At 31.5% G+C, this 21,158-nt stretch overlaps 1 protein-coding gene across 8 annotated transcripts in view; it reads left to right on the top strand.

The window, feature by feature from the left end:
- LOC114329316 (glycogen-binding subunit 76A) overlaps positions 1-21,158 on the top strand; it is a 294,793-nt gene that overhangs the window by 149,112 nt on the left and 124,523 nt on the right. The window contains exon 1 of one of the 8 annotated variants that reach the window (XM_028278358.2): positions 65-123. The exons of the other annotated variants lie outside the window; for them this stretch is intronic. The gene's annotated coding sequence lies outside the window, so the exon portion shown is untranslated. Of the gene's footprint in view, positions 1-64; positions 124-21,158 lie in introns of those variants that run through there. 8 annotated transcript variants of the gene reach the window in all.

A 21,158-nucleotide genomic window follows, 5' to 3' on the forward strand; every position in this document is an offset into this window, starting at 1 on the left:
AATCTTCAAAACTGAATTCAAACTCTCCGGACCTTGTGTCGCCCTTGCGCCGTGAGTCTAGCGTCGCCGTCAATTTTCAGACGATCGCCGTCTTCATGCACCCACAAGAACTACTGTAACAAGGTTTGTTTACATAACAATTTTGTATATTTGTTGCGGTGCTGTGTTCCAAAGTACGTTTCTTGAACTTCCTATTAAAAAAATTTATTACCTCACGATATTTGGGTTGTCAATCGGCTTACAGGGAGATACGTGCGTTTGAATTGTTGTGACAGTTGATAATGCGACCGCAGCCTTGAGGAAAAAATTAAAAATACATTTGTAAATTTTAATTTTATTTTTATAAGTTCATTAAGTAATTTATAGCATGATGCCAACTGTTTTCAAGTTTATTATTATTTTTGAAATGAGAACTTTATCAATCAAGTTGGAAATATAGTTTAAATTTCAAAGTGCAATAGGTTTGTTTTAATGCTTTTGCGTTTTATTTATTGTATCTATTCAAATTTTTAGTTTTTTTGTGACAGTTTTTAATTGGGACTCAAACTTCAGTTTACTCGTTTTTTAAATGCAGTATTTAATTTGGACAGTGTTTTTGTTTTGAACTAACCCGTTCTTAGGCAAATTCTTCGATCAGTTAATTGCCCTGAGAAATTAGCAAATAAAAAACCGTTTTAATACAGGTAGATCTAACAACTTGTGTTGATAAATTTGTATCAACAAGTTTATTATAAACAGTACAAGAGTTGCTAAAGCTATTTTTGTTAATTTGTTGCTAAATTATTGCAAAAATAGCATCAAAAGTCGATTTTTTGAAAATGAATAATAAATTTTACAAAAAAATGCACAAAAAACTTTAATTTTTGCGCAATAATAAGGCAATAACGGTGTATTCAGATATAAAAATTGTAATAAAAAATTATTGCAAAATTTAAATTTAAATGAACGCTGAAACCACCAGATAGAAGAGAAAGTCTTATTTTGTCACATTAAACAATTTAACGATTAAAAATGTATGTTAAATATTGTAAAATATATTTACAGAAGTACTGAGATATTTTTTTTATTCGAAATGTTTGCATTTTTACCCGAATTTATAAAAAAAATACAGTGTTCTACGATTTTTATAACACAAGTTTTGTTTATGTCATTTCTCGATGTTTCTGTTTCAAAAACTGAATTCATACCTTCAAATTTATAAAAACCTCAATATATTTGACTCTAGTTACCGAAAATTGATGTTTTTTTTTCTTAGATTGGAGTACCTCGTTGCATTATATTATGATAAAAATTGAATTAGTTAATTTGTACATTATTTATTTAACCGGGTAATCTGTTTAAACAATTTAAAATAAATATTTATTTTGCAAAGTATTACTTTTTTATTATTAGTAGTAGAAAAGGTTATGAAATGATAGGTAACTTAAATATTTATGTATTTGAGTCAAAAATAATATGTTTCAAAAATAAATTTTACAAAAAAACTGATTCTTTTTTAAAATTGAAACTAGGTACACGTGTTATTTTTTTTGAATGATCCTTATTATTTTTACAATTATTTCTCTTGACTGAAAAACATAATGTCACTTTTCTATATAATCTACCGCTCTTGTTTATACCTACCTATATTGTTTATAAGTAAAAAATGACGTTAAATCTTTTGTATATTTTGCTGATTAGGTACATATTGTTATCTTTCAGTACATAAGTAATATTTTATTGTTATGTGTCTTAAGAAAATTGTTACTTCCATGGTCTATAAATAAAATTTACTGGTTAATGATGAACAAATAATTATTGGTTTTTATTTTGGTTTTTACTGTGTCAAATAAAATTTCAATTTCAATTAGTTTCTAAGTCTAGAATGTTACATTTACATGTAGATCACTTTTTTTGGGCCGTTGATCTATTCTGGCTGTGTGTGGGTTTTTTTGTAAAAAGTCTTCCTGTTTGTCAAATATAAGTTATCTTTACGACCAAATGTTGTAAATATTTCTTTGTTTTGGTTAAATACGTTTTAAATTTAGTTAAATTGAAAAGCAGTTTTTTCATTTTCATCCATCAACTATTTTGTATTCTGTTATCAATAATTGGTACTTGTCTTTATTTTTCGTTTAATTTGTGTGGTTTTGTTTATATTTGTTTAATTTTGTTTTATGACTAGTCGTCGTCTTATTTCTCTTCAGCGTGTTCTACTTTAAATATTTCTTGATCGTCTGCTTCATCATCTTTGTCCTCAAGATGTCGTATTTCTGATAGAAGACCATTTCCTGATCAATTTCTATATGTAATTAAAAGTTGTGATAACGTAGGTACTTAGAAAGAGTTACAGTTTCATCTTATTACCTAGTGTTCTATTTCCATAATTCGTTTAGTAACATATTTTCTCCATTGGTCATTCTCCAAAATCAAAAATTCGTAAAAACTGAATTCGACCTTGTGTCACCCTTGCGCCGTTCTCAATAACTCATTCTTAAGAACATATTTCTACAAATTAATTGACATCTACAGGCTTTTGATACATTTGGTGATAACAATAATGTAATAAACAAAATATATAAAACATTAAATGTCATTTTTACTTACAGACAGTATAGGAGTATGAGTTTCTAAGTCGATTTTTTTGACAATTATGAACTTTTCTATGTAAAATGCACAAAAAACTTTAATTTCGCGTGATAATAAGGACATTAGTATCTCATGTATTTAGCTATAAAAATTTCAAGAAATTTTAGACCGGACAGTATCGTCGCCCCCGCTAGCGAAATTATTCCGATTCGATTTTTTTTGCACAAACTTACTCAAAAAGAGGTCCTTATAACATATCCACAGGGTGCCAGGCGGTGCCGTGGTCGAAAAATTGTTTAAACAATTTTTTTTAAACAAATTCACAAAAATAATTTTTTCATTTCGAACAAAATTTTTTTAGATAAATTGGCTCATTCTGAGTAAAAAATTACTGTTGTTATTTTTTTCTAAAATTGATTGTTGTCGAGTTATTTGCGATTAAAAATTTGAAAAATGCGAAAATGGCCATTTTCAAGGCTTAATAACTCGATTAAACATTATTATTATGCAATTCAAAAAGTCACCAAATCAAGGTTCAAATCCGTTCTTCAAGGTTCTGAAGAGATTTGAGTCATTATGTTATTAGAAAGCTGTTATTTTTAATTATTAACAATTAGCGCTATAGTCCAGGATTTATCGTCGCCCCGTTGGTGAAATTATTCCGATTCCATTTTTTGCAGAAACTTACTCAAAACGAGCTCCTTATAACATATTCATAGGGTGCCGGGCGGTGACGTGGTCGAAAAATTGTTTAAACAATTTTTTTAAACAAATTCAGATAGTCCAGATAGATGCATGGAAGAAGCATTACGCAAGGGAACTAAATGAAGACAGAGATATCTATAACACTGATTCACCCCAACGTATACGAGTACACGGCGAATATGTAAACGTGTAAGAAGAACAAATACAACACGCACTTAAATCCATGAAGAAGAACAAAGCATCCGGGCCGGAGAACATACCAGCAGAACCTCTAAAACACGGACCACCAAAACTAATATGGTATCTTAAAGTGCTATTCACAAGATACTTGAATGGGGAAGAAATCCCGAATAGTTGGAAAGAAGCATGGATTACTCCGATTCACAAAAAAGGTCCAAAAATATTTGCGGAAACTACAGGTGTATCTCGGCCACTAGTATATTTAGCAGGCTGTTTGGTAAAATCTTTAAAAAATGATTGAGCAAGATTACGAACCTCATGAAATTGAACAGCAAGCAAGTTTTAGAGCTGGAAGATCTTGCGCAGACCACATATTTCCCCTAACACAACTTAATGAAAAAAAGGTTGCAAGAAGCCAGGAAATACACCTTTTATTTGTGGATCTCACAAAAGCATATTACACGATTCCTGTGAGAAAGCTGTGGCAGTCTCTTGAACGATTCTCCTTAACTAAGACGTTCATCGCCGCATTCAAACAATTATACAATAAAGCAACATCAAAAATCAAACTAAACAACACTTTATCTGAAGAATTTCCAGTAACAAAAGGATTACGACAAGGATGCTGCCTCTCCCCAATACTATTTAAGATCTATTTAAATGAAGCACTAAAACACTGGAGACGATCTCGTTCAGGGATGGGGATTCAACTTGATGATGATACAACGTTGTATACTCTACATTTCGCGGATGACCAAGTCGTAGTAGCAGCGGATGAGGAAGATTTAGAATTCATGACGAGACGGTTATTTCAAACATATGAAGAGTGGGGTCTTTCTGTAAATAGAAACAAAACGCAATACTTATGCATCGGGACTGAGGTAGAAGATCTAATAGTTAACGAACAAGAAACAATCAAGGACTGTGAGGAATATGTATACAGTGTGTCAATTTTAAAACTCACAATGGGCTATATCTCACGAACAAAAGCTGATATCGAAAAATGCTAAAAACCGTTTCTAGGAAAGTACGGCGGAACTAAAATGACATTAAAGAGAACCCACCCCCATCAACCCGATAGGCCCCACCCACCACAACTAAAAAATTTTAAATTGCAAACCCCTACTTGTGATACATCATTTAAAATACTATAAAAAATTCTATCCAACGGTATAAATAATAATTATACAGGGTGTTAATATCAGCCGGCTTACTATGACTTTTATATTTGTAATGCTATCTCCCAGACTATTATTGTGAATGATAAATGTCCGTCGGTACATTTTTTTGTATAAAAACTTAATTTGCCGTTTTTGCAAAACAAGTTAAATACATCTGTTTTTTTGGTTTCTGTCAGATACAATAATTTTCGGTTTATTTGAGACCAGTGGCGGCTCGTGACATCTGCTATAGGGTGTGCTGCATGAACCACGGCCAATATAAAATAATAGAAATAGAATAACATACGAAAACAAAAACAATAAAATTAACTTTAATACTAATTAATAGTAACTAATAACGACATGCTATAAAAATCTGATTAACTTACATTTATTGCATTTTTCTAAATTGGAAATTAATACGCCGGTCCTTTTTTGTCGCAAACTTTTCGATTACTTTATCGTTAAAGTTCGGTATTGAAGCGATGAACTTTTTTTCTATCGAGAGTGTGGAAAGGGCTGTTAATCTGTCTTCGCGCATTGAATTTCTTAAAAATGTTTTGATCCGTTTTAAAGTTGAAAAACTACGTTCAGCTTCTGCTGTGGTCATTGGCGTAGTCACCAGAATTTGTATCAACTTTTTGGTTTCTGTTAATGTGTCCTCTAAATTATTAGAAATTATAAATTTTAGTAAAGGCACTGCACCTTTTAATGTTCTACACTCGATATTGGAATACAAAACTGACAGTTCTGTTCGCAAACGGTTTTTATCAAAGAAGTTATAAGCTGTACAAGTTAAATCCAATTCATTTTCAGGAAACTTATTATTATATTTTTCGAAATGTTCTGAAGATAAAAGTGTTGCGGCAACTAGATGATTTGTATATGCAAACCGTTCTTTTGCATTGTTTATAATAACATCACAAACTTCTAGACAGGCAATACGGTGATCCTGTTGGCTGTTATTTGGGCGTTTCCTTTTTTGGACACTAGGCGCCGCATTTAAATTTGAAGCTTGATGTATGATAGGGTCTATTTTATTTCGGACATTGTTAATACTTTGCTCAAAAACATGTATAGCTTTCTGTGCTTCGGTTGGGTCCATGTTCTTTTTTTGAAGATTATTGTACAAAACGTCAACATGTGGCATAATATAATGAAAAACAGTCAGCCAGAAAGTAAAATTTTGATCTTCCAGAATACGTCTAAGTCCTCTTGCTTCCTTGGAAGTAATAGCATTTGACTCTTCTTCTAGTTGCTCCATACACTCAATAATAAAGTCTCTATATTCGTAAACGACATTTACTGTACGAATATTGAAATTCCAGCGTGTAGGGATTGAACGAGGAATATTTTTTCCAACTATTTGATTTAAGACAGCTATTCTTTGAGGTGAATGACTAAAAAATCCAGGTATATCATGTAAATCTCCAAAAAATACGCGTACTTGGGAATTAATAGAACATGCTCTTGACATTATTAGATTCAATTGATGGGCGTAACAGTGCACAAAATGAGCAGTTTCATATTTTCTCTTAATTATTGTTTGCACTCCGCCATGTATCCCACTCATAACAGCTGCTCCGTCATAACTTTGTGCAATGAGCTTATTTTTGTTATTCTTTAATATTGGGTCTAAAACATTCAAAATTGTGTTAGCTAAGGTTTCAGCATCATGTTTTTCTGGAAGCAAAAAAGTCCAAAACCTTTCAACTGGAGCACCGTTTTTTACATAACGAAAAACAATGACCATTTGAAATTTCATAGAAACATCCGTTGTCTCATCAGCTATCACTGCTAAAAATGGGGCTTCATTGATTTCGTTTAAAATCTCCTCAGCGTATACTTCTAGCATGCAATCCAAAATATCATTTTGTATTGTTTTTGAGGTACCTTTGAAAATTGTCGCATTTGTAAGGTGTTCACTAAGTGTTTTATCAAGTTCAGCAGAAAAATTCACTAAACCACGAAAAATTCCAGGGTTATCTGATGTTTCAGATTCATCGTGTCCTCGTAAGGCGAGCTCAAAAGCCCCACAGAATTTTATACAGTCAATTATTTTTGACAAAACATACCTGTTTTTCGTCACCTCTTCATTGTGTTTTTGTATATTTATCCAATAAGCAGAGTCAAGTTGGGCCTGTATATTAAGTTTCCCAAATAATGCAAATCGCATTTCATTGTTCATATGAGTTTGCGTGTTTTCATGCTTCTTTATTTTTTCACTTAAATGCACTAGATCCCGCACTCCTGTCTCGCGCCACAATTTTTCCTCTTTATCTGCGCCGAATAATGCACACGGAAAACAGAAAAAAGCATTTTTTTCGGAACATCCACAAATCCACTGATTTCGTAGATACATGTCTTTATTAAATTTACGCGTATATGTTTTTCCACGGCTTTTACCGGACACTTCAATATTAAGATCAGGCATAGGACGGCCACGTTCTTTTATAATCAACTGTTGTTGATAGTGAAGTTTTTGAAATTTATTTACACCTAATTTAAATTGAAACTCCATTGTTTTAAACACGCTCGAACAAAACAAATTAAACAAAATTGTAACCTAAGAATTTCTAAACACGGCACAGATGCAACGGTCACGAATAACTGTCGTGAATTGCAGCTCGCAAACACATTTCCGAGGCCGTTAATCAGCCGATTGCCGAAGCACATCGGCTAAGATCGCCGTTTGCCTAATAAATGCATTTTACCGCTGCCAGTGTTTCGGTTGTTATCGACGCGGCTTCACTGGAGCAGCAAATACGTAAAAAGATTGCTTCACTGGAGCACCAAATACGTAAAAAAATTATACGGTTTCACTAGAGGAGTAAATACGTAAAAAAAATAATATTAATCATCGTTGTTGGTGAATTATTATTAACAGTTGATGTTTAATATGATAATATGGCAGATTTGAAATAAAACTATATTAATTATTCTTTAATAATTAAGATTTGCTATGGTTGTTTGGTAGTTCTGCAGCTCAGCAGCACATAAAGAAAAGCCGCCACTGTTTGAGACCTATAAATATCATTAGTTTTCATCATTTGTACGATCCCCAAGATTACTGAATGAATCATCCCAAATTGAGGTCCTTGGAAATTTTGCAATAGAGCCTACTGCATCAACACGTCAAGTATGTGCAATGACTGGACTTTCACATGAGTCGGTTAGAAAGGTGTTGAAATGACATAAGTTTCACCCGTACAAAACACAAATTCTTCAAGAACTAGGCGATGATGATCCAGGCCGACAAATTGAGTTTTGTGAACTCATGACTGAAATAATTCGCGTTGAACCGAGATTGTTAAAAAATATTTGTTTCACTGATGAATGTACTTTTATGCTAAATGGTAATGTAAATAAACAAAATTGTCAGTACTGGGGTGATGCGAACCCGCATCGATCCAGAGAAGGTCACGCTCAATATCCTGAAAAACTGAATGTTTGGGCAGGAATATTAAGCGATGCTATAATTATTGGCTTCCTGTTCATATCAGGCAATTTAAGTGGCGACATTTATCTCGATATGCTGGAAAACACCATCGAACCTTTAATTGTGCACGAATTAGAGAACAAAAGGGACGACCAAGGAAGCCTAGCTCTAGACTAGACGAAGATTTGCTGCACTTCCAACAAGATGGAGCACCTCCTCACTATGCAGCTCCAGTTAAGCACTGGTTAGATACTAATAATTATCCAAACAAATGGATTGGAAGAAGAGGTCCTATTGAGTGGCCACCGAGATCACCAGACTTACCGACACCTGATTTTTTTCTATGGGGTTACCTCAAGTCAGTTGTTTATAAAACTCAACCTGCGTCACTTGAGGATTATGTCACGCTATTACAAGAACAACATTTGCCAAAGTTCGTGCAGAATTTGTATTATTGTTTACAAAACAACGAAAGCCACTTTGAACATTTATTTAATTGACATTTTTAACAAATTTGTAGTTCAACAAAAACCTTTTTTAAATTTTTCATTTAAGCCAAAGTTTCACAATTATTGCTTCACCCTGTATAATTAATATTTATACCATTGGATAGAATTTTTTATAGTCTTTTCAATGATTGGTTGCGGTGGGTGGGCCCTAGGTGGTTGATGAGGGTGAGTTCTCTTTCATGTCATTTTAGTTCCCCCTTACTATCCTAGAAACGGTTTCAAGCATTTTTCGATATCAGCTTTTGTTCGTGAGATATAGCCCATTGTAAGTTTTAAAATTGACACACTGTATGTGGGAACAACAATCAACAAGAGTGGGAACACCGAAAAAGAGATAGAGCAAAGGATCTGGAAAGGAAAAAGGGTGATTGGATGCCTAAACCCGATGCTATGGTCAAAAGAACTATCTAATCAAAGAAAACATCTCATCTTTAACTCTATTTGTGATAAATAAGAGAAATGTGATATATAATAAGTATTAATTCTAATTTGAAGTTAGAAATTCTGTTTTTTAAATAATAGAATAGCTTCGCTTTTAATCCCTTTACCTTTGGCGCATCATGGTGGCTCATTTTTAAAGGAATCGTTTTTTTTTATTTCGAGTGTTATCATTCGCCTTTCTCCATTTCTATTTGGTTAGGTTTAGGATATTAGAATTTTATCATCATCATTGAAATGTAATATCGAACTGATAAAATATTGCAAGAAGAAATAAACTGCTTATTGTATTTTTCGAAAACTAGATAATGTCACGATTATTTATGTGACCGTAAAAATAAGTATCCTGAACCTCAGCACAACTCGACATAAAAATTTTTATCACATATTATACGATTTTAGTTTGTGAAAACTGTCATTATAGATAGCAGTGCGTGAAGGATTTAAAGTGTGCGTGGAGTAACAATGTATTTTAAATGGGATTTACTTTTTCGCACGGTTTTTTGGCACACTTTCATATAATCAAATATCCTTAACTATCGCGTTGTGATGGTGATGACATGTGAGCAATAAATTACAACAAAAGTTTTGACAGTTTTGTGGTTTAAAAAAACTTAGAATTTTTAAATGTCAAAGTTCTAAAAATTGTAGAATAGAAATGAATTCCAGTGACGAAGAGTTACAGTTTTTTTATTTGTTTATCGTAGATAAAATATTGTATGAAACTGTGCGTGAAGTACTTTTTGCGAACTCTATATAGCACTCGCTCCGCTGTCACCCGTGCTTTAAACATCGCCTGCGTTCGCAAAAAGCATACTTCACGAACTGTTTCATAAATAAGTAACTATTGTATAGTTCTTCCAGGTGCGTCTTATGACCTGATATTGTCTTGTCTTTTTTGATTGGTGTTTATGTTTGATAAAAAAGAATAATAAATATACACACATTTTGATACGTTGTAGGTAAACAAAATAAAAGTTTGTATACACTGAACTGTTCAATACGTAATTTTACAAATCAAGATTAGATTATGCAAAAGCTTTAGGTATACCGTATACCCCTGCCAAATGTCACGTACACAGCGGGTTTAAAAATGGATAACTGGTTATAAATATTTTTTTATAGGATAACGCCATCAAAACTGATATTTTTGTATTTTTAAACTAATGCGACAAAGTCTATTATCTACTTTACACCTTATTTGCCAGCTTTATTTATATCTTAATTCCTCAGTCTGATGCTATATTTTAATTTTGCCTTTTTCTTCGTGTATCCTATATCCCCTTATCCTTGATAAGGACGTCGCGCGTCGTGGTGCATATTTGCATGTAACAATTTTCATGAATCTTAACAATCAAATATTTCGATATATCATTTTTCCATGATTTCCAATTTGGCAATATACGAGTCTGTACCAATTTTTTGTCGATTCCAACTTGGGTGTTTTGTGAAAACGCTATTTTTATATTTATTTTTATCCATAACTTGATTTAGGTATTGATTGGCTACTTTATTTTTGAAATAATTTTGGAAATACCATACTAATTGTGGAATAAATTCTCCATTATTGTCCTGAACCTATTTTCTTGTGCTACCTTAACCCTTAACTGGAGAGACCCCATTTTAATACATGAACGGAGATATGCCATCTGACAGACTACCGTTTTTTAAGGAGATAATAACCGCCTAAAAAAATTTTTTAAATCTATTTATTAATACAGTGCTTTTCAGATAAAACTATTCACCTTAAATAACTTTTGAACCACGGATTTTTAGAAAAAACGCAAAACCATGTCAAATAATACTTGAGGGGAGAGACATTATGCCATATTTAAGCTTACCGTGAAAGGCAATCTCTCACCCCTAGTATCATCCCTTATTTTTTTAGGGCGGAGGTAAATTCCTCACCAACCAGTAAAAACATATAATCCGACAGGTATTTTCCTCACCAAATTTAAGGGTTCCTATTAATCCGGGAGGTATTTTCCTCACCAACTCAGTCAGGTAATAAAATAAAAATATAGATTTAATTTATGAATGTATATTATGAAAGCATCCGAAATCCGAATACAAGACATTAATTTCCTTACATTATAATAATAATTTATAATATAGATAATATTATGCAAGACGTATAAATTATTATTTAATATTTACTATAATAAGACAGACAATTTACAAAATCCATTCTAGTCATTTGATTAGACTGATATCTTATTAATAAATTTTCTACATTTTTCAATTTCAGTTTTTTTTGTTTATCTTTGATATGTTTTTCAATATGCAAACTTTAAATTTTAAGATACGTATCTACCTGAAATTTTTTAATTTTTTCAAAGAAAATATAATATATGGATGGATGCGTATTACAAAACGACAAATTAAAATGCGAATAAAAAGATTCGCAGGCATTCGTAATACGAATAACACAAGAATTTGTATCTGTCCACAAATATGGGGAGAATATGGCAGTTTCGTCTATATAAGTTTCAGTAATCAACATATTATCTATCTTAAATTTCATTTTCTGGTTTGCATGACATTAAATCAAACACAAAACAAGCTGATACGTCTTCTGGTTTTATATGTAAGGCCAAAAGTATGTTTGAGCCACTTGCCTTCTACAGAATAATTTTTATATTCTGATTCAGGAGACCAAAACATTTCTATACCAAGCTTGGTGTAGATGAAATTTACAACCATGTATTTCAGTGTTCGGACACATTTCAATGATTGCATTATGTATAGCCTTTTCAAAATCTTCAAAAATTTTACTAGCATTAAACTCAATTTTGAGAGCTTTAAAAATTTCTGATTTTAACAAATAAAAAATATTGTAAATTTCTGTTTTTTTTTGTTTGGCAGTAAACAGTATAATAAAGAAATATAATGCCCATTAATTAGCCCATGATAGTGAATAATTGCAAATAATATGTGGTACAGTAAGAAAATGTGCCATCCATATAATAAAATTCAATGTGGCTAAAAGTCTTATATTTGTTTCACAACTAAATACAATTATCCTACTTTTGACACAGTTTATAAAGAGAAAATTTTCCCTCTTGGTCTTGGTTATTTTTTGAGCACACCTCCTCACAAATTCTTGAACCTCATCAATATTGGAAGTAAGTCGATCAGGCATCATTTTTCGTCGATAATTATATATTTTTTCTTATGTAACTGACAACAATCGTAGTAATTGTTTCAGACAAATTAGCTGCAAGCGATTGGCGTATAATTTTTGCTGGGTTTTCAATAATATTCTCTTTGGCTTTACGTTTACAATAGTTAGAAATAATTTTTCGATTTAACTTCTGGCAATCTGGTTCATGATTATGTTGCAGGCTACTTCTAGATATTGTAAAAGTTGCACCAATAGTAAAAAATTTAAGTATTTTCGATGGGAAATAAGCCACAATTTTACCAAAAAAATAAATTTATTAACGTTTCGACGCCCAAGTAATAAATAAAAGCCCATTTATTTATTACTAAATAAACATTTTTGTTTATTTAGTATTGTTTTGTATTTTGACAACGAGACCCGACTTGGGCGTCGAAACGTTAATAAATTTATTTTTTTGGTAAAATTGTGGCTTATTTCCCATCGAAAATACTTAATTATAAAAATGCCACAAGGAAATAGCTTCAGAACAACAGTAAAAAATTTCGCACTACAAGTTGTTTTATCCTCCAGAACACTTCTGCACTTTTTAAAACTTTCACTTTATAAAAAATAAAATTTTCAAATACCAATACCGCGTAAGGTTTACCGCAATCACTTTCTATGAAACATGCCATTTTTGTCAAAATTCCAATTGTGACTAAAAATAATATAATATAATTAATTAATTGTTATAGGTATTACTACCTACTGTAATTTAATAGTAGATAAATAATTCAATTGAATACCTTTTAGTAAAATCTACCTGAAATAACTGAAATAACCATTTCGGTCTTGGTGAGGAAAATACCTGTCGGATTATGACATACCCTTCTAAACGCAGGTAAAAGATTATTTTGGTGAGGAAATTACACCCGCCGTTTTTTAAAATTACTTCCACTCTTTTTTATTTTATATTTGGATTCTCCTCTTTGGACTGATTTCAAACATGCGTAACACATGCTGCTTAAGGTGATTAGTTTATGAGAAAAATAAATACAAAAGCAAAAAAACTGAATAAAGTAGAAGAAGCCTATTTTATTAGGAATTAACCACAATTTAAGTTTAAATTATGTTTATTTTGTTGTTTTGATTTCCACTACAGTTTTAATTTGTATTTTGGGAACGATTTCTGAAGTGTATGTCGAAACGCCAAAATAAACATTTTAATCTAAAATTTTGGTTAATTCCCATTAAAAATACTAAACTATAAATTATGTATTAAAAATTTATAATCTCAAAAACTAAATCTTTCAGCCCTAGGCCTTCAAAGCCTGTTGAGCTTAATAAAAATAAATAAATTTATAACCTCAAAAGCGCAAGTCATAATATTTTTCTGATACAGGATACAGTGCATTATACACTATACAGTGAGGACGTTTGAGTTGGATAAATTAATTTTCTCGAGAATGGGCGACTCTGGAGATAATAAATGCCAGAACAGGTCGAGTTTTATTTTTAAATTATAATTTTTTGCTATATATATCGCACTAGTGACGTCATCCATCTGGGCGTGATGACGTAATCGATGATTTTTTTAAATGAGAATAGTGGTCGTCTAATAGCTCATTCGAAAGGTTATTCAATGCTGTATTCAGTATTATAAACATTAACATATTTATTTATACAGGGTGCCCAAAAAATTTTTTTGAATTAAATTAATTGAAGCAAAAAGGAGAATGTATAATGTATATATAATTTATTTGGAAAACAGGAAAAAACGTTTATTTGATAAATAAATCTTGTTTTTCGATTAAATTCAATATTAAAGCTGCCACCCACCTGCCTCTTACCCATCTGAACATTTAATTTTTAATTTAATTCAAAATTTTTGTTAAGGCACCCTGTATAAATATTTATGTTAATGCTTATATTATTGAATAGAGAATTGAGCTTTCGAATGAGCTATCACACGACTCCTTTAAAAAAATCATCGATTACGTCATCACGCCCAGATGGATGACGTCACTAGTATGATATATATGTCAAACAATTATAATTTAAAAATAAAAATCGACCTGTTCTGGCATTTATCTCCAAGTCGCCCATTCTCGAGAAAATGAATTTATTCCAACTCAAACGTCCTCACTGTATATATTAACAAAATGTACCTACTTACACTGGCTGCCTAGTTATTATTGTAACGGTTTAATCCAGCTGTATAAACCTCTAATTGGTTTAAATTGGTAATTCATAATATGTTTCATATACTGAAACGCTGGGCATATTTGTTACAAGTGTACTTATTACAGAATACTTTCCTTGCATTATTTAGAGATTATTTTTTGAAAAGTTTTAATAAACGACAGTGGTGTTCTCTTACAAGTTATTTCGCCTGTATTTAATGTATTCAATAAAAATGGTGCAATGAATTAAATCAAGATGTACCAAAACAAAAATATGCAATAAAAGCTTTCTTCCTATTATCATAGATTTTCTCACGGTTTCTGAGCCATTCTATTATTGTTGATTGTATCTTTTAGTTTAAAATGCCGAAGTAATTGAATGGCTATATAATATTTTAACATTGAAAATTATTGTGGATAAACAAGTCATGTGCCCCGCAGACCTCAAAAATCATGTGTGTACATTTAGATCCATGGATTTGGGTTGAGATTGATCCCTGTCTATTCCCAGTTATTCCATATCTATGCCTTCTCTCGTCTCTCCCGTTTGTTCTCGGTCTTCCACGTTTTCTGCGTCCCGCAGGCATCCTATTTAAGCGTGTCTGGGTTGTCTATCTTCTGACATGACCTTATATACAGTTGAGTCCAGGATTTTTTACCCGTGCGTCATTAATACCTGGCGAGATAAAACACATACTTTTTATCTAGCATCATTGTCTTCCACGCATGAAACTAAAGACAAATCAGATACCGCCTGTTATTAAGTAAAGACACATGCACATGTTATTTTTATAAACGCCCAAGAGTCGTACATCAAAAAGAGATAGGTACAAAAAAGACGCTTGGGAACGTTTTCAGATTTTAAGTACAATTTGTTACGTTTCTGGTTTGTTTACTTTTCACTGTTAGTTTGTTAAATTTTTTGCTGTCTTTTATCCTGTATTTGCATTAAGAAATTATTTATATTAAATCAGTAGTTGTTTTCACATCTCATTTTATACTGCAGTTTGAAATTTTATGGTGTGTGTATTTTCTTTTGCTATTATTTTACATACAAAGTTAACCTCATTCACAGTTGTTAAGGAATGGTTTTGTTTAAATTTCCGTAAAAAAAGAAAATATTTTATTTTCAAATATTTATATTACATAGAACAAATATTTAGTATCATTAATACCAGATGATATTAAAATAATTTACCAAGCTACTTCAAATGTATCTGTAATTCTGCACCAAAATTTTAAATTCTATTTATTTTATAACGTCAAATTTTATAATATACTTCGTGATCGGAACAGTAGCCACTTTCTGTCACTTGCTGTTGCGTGGAATAGATTTCCGACTTATTTCGCATGCTTTAAATGATGACGCACGGTTAAAGAATCCTGGACTTAAGTGTAAGTTGTTTTGTCACTAATATCATCCACAATTGTGTGATCAACTTTCATTATTTCTCTGATCTATCTCGGATGTAAATATAGTTTTCTTAAAATATTCGTTGCCTCTCTAATTTCCTTAACACATTCGGTTTCCATCTCCAGTGCTGATGTCGCCGATGAGCAACATGTGCTCACTTACATTACATTTCAAAAATTATTTGAGGTTTTGGGAGAAGTATTTAAAAATATACAGGGTGTAACAAAAATAGAGGTTATAAAATAAATCACATATTTTGGGACCAAAAATAGTTTGATTGAACCTATGGTAGGGGAGCCCATGTACCTCTACCATATATTGGCTCTTAACATAGGGAGGTTCGTTAAGGGGGGCCCGAAAAAAAATATCTATGGTTAAAAATACTCGAAATTGTCAGATTAAGATAAGGTAAGTTAAGTACATGCAAGAGAGTGTATATTTCAAAAATCTGACGATTTGAGTCAAAAAGTTTCACAAAAGAAAAGCGAATATTTCGCGAAATGAACGTCAGATCGAAAAACTAAAAAATATATTCCGGTAGGTGTGAGTTGACGGAATTAATTAAAAATAATAAAAATAAGTTAACGACGAACAGTAAAATATTTATTTATTTTGGTAACAAAAAGGTGTTTTGCTTAGGTCTCGGAAGAGAGCGAGAGTCGGGTGTGTCCGCGTGGTTCACATGCTGTGAAGAGACTGTTAAGAAAGCCACAGACGCTAATCTGTTTGTGTTTCTACCCTCTGACCAGATGGGCAATAAATTATTTAGATCTGGCGTATAAAAACAGAAACACTTCTGCAGTTTTAAAAACGAATGCATGTCCAAAGTGAGTTGTTGACATAATGGTCTGATATGGTAATTCATTTATGGGGACTTCAGTTTGTTAAACTGAACACTCCAAAAACATATGGTTAGGGGATGCATTTCGTTTCGTAAAACCGTGTCTTTCTTAGCATCTGGTTTGTATATATTAGCTGTGACTTTTATGTGACCCTTATTATTTTGTTTTGAGAAAAATTAATAAAATTAAAATTAGCAAAAATAGTAATTAAAGCGTATCGCTTAAATACGTCTTCAATATTTTTTAAAAATCTATCAAATGGTACTAAACATGACCCCCACGGAGAGGGGTGGGGGGTAAATTTAAAATTTTAAATACAAACCCCGCGATATTTCGCAAAATGAACATGAGATCGAAAAACTGCAAAATACACTTTCAAAATGTTTTTGAAAAATCTATCGAATGGTATCAAACACGACCCCCCATGGGGGTGGGGTGGGGGGTTACTTTAAAGTCTTAAATGGGACCCCCAAATTTTATTGCAGATTTTAATTCTTTACGTGAAAATAAGCAACTTTTATTCGAGACATTTTTTCGAATTATGGATAGATGGCGCTATAATCGGAAAAAACGATTGTTGTAAATGGAAAATTAAATTAAAAAATGACAAGCGCCCGCTAAAATGGTAAATTTTACCTAACTTTTTTTGATTTTAGAACCTAATAATCACAACCCAATTGGTCCCCATAACGCTCGAGTGACTGCAAATTTAGCATACTTTACTCCCCTACTATAGCTTACCTTAGTACAAATGTGAACATAAAAAAAGCTACAGCCCTTTGAAGTTACAAAATGAAAATGGATTTTTTCCAATATATCGAAAACTATTAAAGATTTTTTATTGAAAATGGACATGTGGCATTCTTACGGCAATGAGATCTTTAAAAAGAATTATAGTGAAATTTGTGCACCGCATAAAAATTTTATGGGGGTTTTGTTCCATAAACCCCCTCACACTTTTGTGTACGTCCAATTAAATTGTTATTGTAGTACCATTAGTTAAACACAATGTTTTTAAAACTTTTTTGCCTCTTAGTAATTTTTCCAAAAGTCAGTTATTATCGGGATATTTTGAATCATTGTCAAAAATTCACCACATGTTTGTATATGTAATGGACGATTATACGTAGAGACCTGATAATATGAAAATTTATTCAATTTATAATTTACATTTTAAAGGTTATTAAATATTAAAAAAGAAACCACATCTCGATAAAAGGTGCCTTATCGAAACAATATTAATAGGCAAAAAAGTTTTAAAAACACTGTGTTTAACTAATGGTGACGCAATAATAGTTTAATCGGAACGTACACAAACATTTGGGGGGTTTAAAGGAACAAAACCCCCATAAAATTTTTATGTAAACATATTAAAAATGAAGCCGTACCTCGATAAAAACTGCCTTATCAAAAAAATACTAAAAGGCAAAAAAGTTTTAAAAACATTGTGTTTAACTAATGGTACCACAATAATAATTTAATTGGATCGTACACAAAAGTTTTTGGAGGGTTTAAGAGAACAAAACTTTCATAAAATTTTTCTGGGGTGTACAAATTTCATTGTTATTTTTTTAAAGATGTACCTGCTATAAGAATACCACATGTCCATTTTCAATAAAAAATCTCTGTGAGTTTTCGATATATGGAAAAAATCGATTTTCATTTTATAACTTCAAAGGGCTGTAACTTTTTTTATGTGCACATTTGTACTAAGGTAAGTTAGATTCAATCGATCTATTTTTGGTCCCAGAATATGTGATTGAATTTATGACCTGCATTTTTGTTACACCCTGTATACTCAGCAAACGTGTCCAATGCTATTTAAATGCATTAATTTTTTTCGGATCCTGAGGAAACTAATAAATATTTTTAAAAAATGTATACGCAGAATGAAAGACTACATTATTACCTAGGGCCGAAAGTCCCTTAGAATAAACAATAGTTTCTTTCGAATGAAATATCAATTTTGAATGAAAAATTAAAAATCACACTAAATTTTATCTTTTTTACCATGTAACTTTTTCAAATAAACATTAAAAAAATTTTCAGAGACTTTCGGTCCTCGGTAATAATGTAATCTTTCATTCTGCGATAAAATTTTCTAAAAGTACTTATTAGATTTCTCAGGATTCGAAAAAAATTAATGCATTTACATAGTATTGGATCAAGATTTTGCGCCTACGTCCTAAATTTGCTTTACTTTTGGCATATAGTAGTAATTTTATTTGATGTCACTCGAACCTTATATAAACTCTTACTTAGATTTTCTAAACCATCAAGTATCTTTCTCTGATTCAATATATTCACATCTAAAATGTCAAAGGTCGCAATTTCAATCATTTTCGCTTCTCGTTAAAATCAAAAGGTAAAGGGCCTTGTATTTCTCGCGTAGGAGCTATCATCAGGCTTAAATTGATTTTAAATTATACGTGCCAATAATCACAGTCAACAACCGAGTGTCTATATCTAATTAATATCTACGTAATATTACAGGCAGGTATACTAACGATAATAAGGGAACTTGCACATTTTTTTTATTGCAGAATAATGTTCAGTTTTTTTTTAAATGAGATTTCCAAAACTTCACGCTTCAAAAACTCGTAATAACTTAGAAATACAAATTTAAAGTCTTCTGCGGTATAAAATAGTTCAAACGACCCGTGACGTCACATAGTTTTATTATATAGTTATGATTATGGTTATATTTAGTTATATTCTTCTTCTCCTTCTTTAGTTTATTGGCCTCCACCTACTTAGGTATTTGGCCAGCTCATCGTCGCGGAATTAGGAATAAGGAAAAATATTTATATTCTAATGACATTTATCCTATGTCATTGTAATAATATACCAGTTTGTTGAGATTGGAGTTTGATACAGTTTTTGAAGGAAATGAAAGAAGGTTTACTATGGAAAATAAAACCATTTTGTAAAAGTACAAGTTTTCTATGAATAGTTCAAACGATCAAAAACACTTGTGACGTCACATAACTGTATTTTCTACTGACGTTTATAATGTCTAATTTAAAATTATATACAATTTTGTTTACTCTGTTGGTACAGAATATAAACATATAACCTTATGACGTCACAACGCGTTTTGGGCTGGCTGGTAAAATTTAAATGTTTAATCGTCTTTAGGGGAAAACAAAAGACAAACAAAACTTTGTTATCTTTGATACATGTTTTAAATTATGTTCTGTTGTGATTTATAACATTTTTTTCGAATTTAAAAGTTTATGCAAGTTCCCTATTTAACTTAACGCATAATTTATTTATATACAACTATGATAACATTTAAAAAAATCAGTGTCAGTCCGATTTTTGATTAAAGGGGGACACATTTTTCCGGTATTTCTGATTATTTTATTTCATCCCTAGACAGAGTAAGAATCACCACAACATTTTTAATGGCCATGTGGATCAAGTAACATATCGATTGAAAATCCTTGCTATTCCTTATAGGTATATTAGTCTTTAAATTTGTCAATTCGGACCAGTACTTTATTTAATTTATTAAAAAACCCTTTTATACAGTTTACCGAATTACCGACGCACGGAAAGAGGCAGAAGGGGCGATACTTTTCCCCAGCATTATAATAGCTTACTATGTCATCTTTTTCTATCTTTTCTGCTTCGTAAGGATGTAGTGACGTTATGTAATTGTTTGGCTGTTTCTGTCCAATTCTCTTAGCCCAATAAATGACCGTTTTGGAGTGTAATTTCCAGGGGCAACTCCGAATTGCATGAAAATTTGGATTTAGGTTCTACTTACCCTCCACTTCAAAGTTGAAATTGTGCCGTTGGTTGCTTTTACTTGGGGGGTGACTTTTACCCCCTCTTGGGGGTGAAAAACGCGTGTTTAAAAAAGGGCCAGAAATGGATAAATTGACTTATTTTAAGCACGTTTTTGTTCTAAAAGTTTTTTACGTAAGTCAATACTTTTCGAGTTATTCGCGATTTAAAATGTTGATTTTTCGACAAAAAAACTACGTTTTCAGACCGTTTTTCCCAAATAACTCAAAAAGTAAATATTTTATCGAAAAAAATATTTTTAGCAAAAGTGTAGCCTATAAAAAAACGAAAAAAATGGTGTACCAGTAAAGTCTACAAATTGAGGAGAAGCAAAGTTGTAGCTCATGAAGGATGCGTTCTTATTCGTCTAATTCCAAATCGAATAACTCAACGCGAAATCACCGAAGAAAGAAGCGTATCGAAAAAAGAGCTTATTATTTGTTTTTTACAAAAGTTTAGAGCATCAAAAATAAACGAGTTACACGGAAAAAAAGTTGGCCTCTTTTTTTTGGTAAAAAAAATCGTGAAAACCTCCCTCTATTTAGCACCCTAAATGAAATTAATCGTTTGGTTTTACCATCTATTTTAACTGTATGTGTATTGTTTATATGATCTGTAAGTTTGATTGGTTTGAAGTGCTTATTTTTGAAGACATTTGGTTTTATAGTAAAAAACATTTTCTAAAAATTTTTGAGAAATTTCATTTTTTTAAAATAACTTAAAAAGGAATTAGTGATAAGAAAAATCTTAGGGAGTAAAAAATGTAGGTGTTGCTATTATAAATATGCTAGTTTCATTTTGTTTCTCCGTAAGACAAAAATTGGT

Source organism: Diabrotica virgifera, chromosome 7 (genome assembly GCF_917563875.1).
Source record: "Diabrotica virgifera virgifera chromosome 7, PGI_DIABVI_V3a".
Classification (NCBI taxonomy): domain Eukaryota; kingdom Metazoa; phylum Arthropoda; class Insecta; order Coleoptera; family Chrysomelidae; genus Diabrotica; species Diabrotica virgifera.